General features: G+C 38.0%; 1 non-coding gene across 1 annotated transcript; it reads right to left on the reverse strand.

Annotated features, from left to right (window-relative positions):
• Positions 1 to 2,464: 2,464 nt before the first annotated feature.
• On the reverse strand, positions 2,465 to 2,537 carry TRNAV-CAC. The gene has a single exon. It is a non-coding gene; the product is annotated as a tRNA-Val (tRNA).
• Positions 2,538 to 4,824: the final 2,287 nt, after the last annotated feature.

A 4,824-nucleotide genomic window follows, 5' to 3' on the forward strand; every position in this document is an offset into this window, starting at 1 on the left:
TCGCTACCACTCGCAACAAAGTTGCCAACAGCAAATATACACAGTTCCAACACCACTGGTTTTATACTTTTACGTGGTGTTGGAACTGTGTATACTGTTAACTTTATGCAGTGAATTCGTTAATGCTCGCTGACAATTTTTTCATTTTACGTTCCGAACGCTTGTTTCAGGGGTACAAATATATAAGGCATGATAAATAAATACATCAAACAACAAATAAATAAAACAAGTTAAAATTTTAGGGTCTCCATAAATAAGTCAAAGTTTATTTTAAAACTCTTTACTTTAGTCAGCATATTCTCCATAAGATTTCCTTAAGTTGTAACAACTTGCCTATGTCCCATATGTTGCTTACCAAAACTTCCTGCACTTTTCCAAACAGGCTTCCCAGAGACAGGAAAGAGTTATTCTATCCCATACATTTTTATTTCTTTTCACAGTTCCTATAATAACTCAATTGCAATATATTCTGAGTGATATTGCCTATAGAATGTCAATAAAGCAAAATCTTCACTGTATCCCAAAAATTCACCAACCTGACATTTCAAGAGAACATGTACCATATATTCCTGTACAGCAAATCCTGACCTATTACATTTCCTGTTTTTGCTTATATTTCATTTTTATTGTTAAATGTATTTTACCTAAACAGAGCCTCTGTATCAAGTCCAGCCACTCAAATTCACCTTTAAACTCATTTCTGTCTTATAATAGCCCTCACTACATCACCAGTATATTTACAAGAATATACACAAAAATCCTTTTATTGCTTTCCATAAACTTCTCTGAGATTTAGCACTATAAGCAATATCCCATTTTCTAATATTTGATCTAACAGTCCAGAAAAATCTAAAGTTCTTAATTTTTCCTTTAATACTTCCAGAAAAAAAACATATACTCTGCCAATATAGCCTACATTTTCTAATAACACAGATATGGTTAATTAAATGTTTTCATGAAATTTCATCCTAAAAGCTTAGCATATGTTCATCATCAACCAGCCACTTTTTATCCATTTTATTTTTATTTGGACAGTATGTCATGTTAACATATACTATCTCTCTTGAGTCATAGCTACAATCTTACTTTCATTGACAGTTGTGCTCACCTGTCACAGGTCTCCTGTCTCAAAGTTCATCCACTGTTGTCTGGATGCCCTTGTCTCCTCTTGCCTTCTTGACACTCAAATATGCTTTACCAAATTGTCTTCTGCTTTACTGCATGTGTGACTGAACCACCACAATCTGTTCTTGACATTCTTATAACTGGGACTACATTGACTTTTGATGTCCTTCTCTATCACCTCAAGCTTCCTCAGCTGTTCTGTCTCCACTGCCAAGGTTTCTGTAACTTACTGGTCACACTATTGTTTTTATACCTTATTTTTCAGCTTTGCTGATATTCTTCTGTCTCACACTGCCTTGATACTTTGTATCAGTTGCCCGCAGTGTGTCACAGTCTAGCTCTGATCTCCTTATTCAGACCTCCCTTCTCCTCAACCTTACCACCTAGATACTTAAAGATGTGAACCCATTCCAATAGTTTCCTTCTATCTCACCTTTCAACTTTTTTTCTGATTTCCTCCTTTTGGTCCCATGACCACTGTCATGTCTGTACACAGTTTCATCCTGTGTGCCTTCCATTCTGGTCCCCTATCATTTGCTAGATTTTCTGTTTAGAGTCTGCTTGTAATACCACATCATGTGCATACAGCAACTTTATTGATCTTTCCTCTCCATCCTGTTTGCTTATGCAGTCCATCAGCAATATGGATAGGACTGTGTGCTCAGAGTTAAACCTTGATGGCACACCCATTCCAACTGGGACCCCCCTTGTGAGTCTGAACACTGTTTGCAATTTTGTTATATGATCCTTGTTCATAGTCTGCACTAATTCTACCAGTGTTACCAGGACTTCAAACCCTTGCAGGAGTGATCACAATAGCTTTCTAGGTCCTTGTTATATGCTTTGTCGAGGACTTTCTCTAGGACTAAGGATGAACAGCTGTACTCTTTCCTCATCTCCAGCTTTTCCACTGTCCCACTGTAAACACTGGGTTTGTAGTATTGCTTCATGATCTGAATCCAAACTGATCATCTCCCAGCTTACATTCTGCAATTCTGTGAATTCATTTTTCAGTCAACCTTGTCCAGCACTTTCATGAAATCTGATAGGAGTTTGATTCCTGTATACTGTCCACAGTTGTAAATATCCACTTTGTTCTTGTACTCTGATATTAGAAGCACATTGACCTGAGTTGTATGCTGAGTACTCATATAAGATCTTTTGTCTGTCTGTCTTGGCAAACCATATGTTGGTCACCATTAAGCCATTTGCTAGACAGAAGTCTAGAAGGTTTGTCTTAATTTGTGGGCACTGTGCACCACAGCTGATGTTATAGCTGTTGGTCCACATGATCTTTCCCATTACACCACCACCATTACACCATTTGAGCCCTTAGTAATGGTTCCACCTGGGATCGAACCCAGGACCTTCAGCGTGTGAAGCAGACGTGCTAACCACTACACTACAGAACCTCCTCCCATGATATGCACCACCTAGAATCTATGCTGCTGCCCATTACTCCATTTAATTTTGAGCACATTCTTTTTACAGGTCTCTAATGTCAACTGATAGGGCTTAGTTTGAACCCAGTTCCTTCCAGTCTGAGGCAGAAAACACTCAACGTGTTTTCTGGGAGCTGGGAGAAATCCCAATATATTAATATTTTTTTTCAATATATGGATGCATATCTATATATATCTATCTATCTATCTATATATATATATATATATATATATATATATATATATATATATATTATATATGGGTCTAGGACCTTTCACTGAATGCACATTTCACTGAAAGTCAAATTAGTGTGCACTTTTAACTGAAAGCTCAATTCACTGAAAACTCAGTTCACTGAAACACATTTCACTGAAAGTTATATATGGCCTTTTCCCCACTGTAGTGTGACCCTGGAGTTAGAGTATATATAGTAAGGAGGGGTGAGGGGGCACCCCCCACATCAGGGGGTGTGGAGGGCACATAGTCCACCACATATTTTAAAAATTTTGAACTGTATGCATGGATACTTGCAATTCCAATATATTACTCTTTTCTGAACATAATATATACTTAAAACTCTTCAAAACAAAGCCCTTAATATTTTCACCCAGCAAGTATAAATAAAACATAAGTAAGAATAGGGGGACTCCTGCCCTCATCATTCCTGTCACCAATGGGGTCCCTCAAGGCACTCTTCTGAGTTCATTTCTTTCTGGAACTTTTTCTCAGACATCAAAACTGACTGCAGTGTCCAGATCACCAAACACAGAGATGACTGCAAATCTTGGAGCATTGTCCTTAAACCACCAACGCAAACTACCTTCAAATGGAATTTAATATTATACACAAATGGTGTGGTAGAAACAAACTCACATTCAATGTCAAAAATGCAGCATTCTAGAAATCACGCAAAGCAATGTAAAAAAGTTGCACTTCTAGACAATGACCTATGCTTTCATATCTGTAGAGCTGCTGTTGTCCATAAAGCAAAAAAAGTCTAATGGTCTTTTTTTCAGCTGTCTTCTCAGCCCAAGAGCCAGCAAACTATCCTGAACACCGGCATTGAGAAATTCATTTAACAGAGCTTTTGACCAACTGGTGCCCAGCAAGCTTACTTAACACCACCCAAGAGAGGCAAGCAAAGTGTGTTCATATAAAGCAGCTCTATTTTTCCTATATGTATAGTTATTTAGTCTGTAATCTGCCACCAGAACTCTGCCCCATACATATCACTAATAACTATTTACTTTCTTCCTTCTACTGTTGCTCTACCTGTCCTCACCAACCTATACTACTGCACCCTCCCATCTGGACAGATAATGAAACTCTAGAGACCTACATACCAAGCACAAGAAACCCCTCTGGTTCTGTAACACTTTTTTTTTCTCTGTTCCATAAATATATTCACATTCTCCTCCTGCTTGAATCTTTGTCTCACTGATTGTTTTTTTTCCCTGTACCTGCCACCAGAACTCATTCTGCTGAGCATATTACCAATAATTATACACTTTATTTTTCCTTCTGCTGTTGCTTTGCCTCACCAACCTAAACTACTGTACCTCCTGCTAGCCCCATATACTCATATCTGTGTTGCGCTATACCCCCCTTCTACAATTAAGCATATCTGAACAGATAATGAAAATCTGGAGACCTACCTCCCAAGCACAATAAACCTCTCTGGTTCTGTAATCATTCTTTTTTCTCTTTTCTTAAATATTTTCACCTTCTCCACCTGCTTGAACCTCTCTCTCTCACTGATTTTTTTTTTCTGTAATGTTCCTAGCTCGGTGCAGCCCTGCTCCATTTTCTTCTCTCCCCTCCCCTACTCCCACTCCCAAACACCCCTAATCAATTACATTTATAGCAATCTTAACTCCTCCCCCTCATCATCAACATCCAACACACATACAACTTTCGTACACACTCTAACACCTATGACATCATAACAAGCACTTCACAGTCAGTTCCTTTTTCTGTAGATAACTCTCCTAACTACATAAAATCTTTCTTCAAACATAATGTATATTTTTCTTCAACAACTACACAACTACTTAGTACACCCTCTCTATCCTATTAGACTCCTTGTTATTCTATACCTAATAGATATATCCTATTACACAACACCATGCTTTCTCCCATAAACTCTACTATTTACACCATATCTCTAATCAACTCATTAAGCATACTCATACAGCTTACTTCCCTCAAGTGTTCTCTAACACCTGCAGCTGTAAAAACTGCTAGTCCAGCCACACC

This window comes from Protopterus annectens, chromosome 7.part1 (assembly GCF_019279795.1).
Source record: "Protopterus annectens isolate FY-2018-M chromosome 7.part1, PAN1.0, whole genome shotgun sequence".
Taxonomy (NCBI): Eukaryota; Metazoa; Chordata; order Ceratodontiformes; family Protopteridae; genus Protopterus; species Protopterus annectens.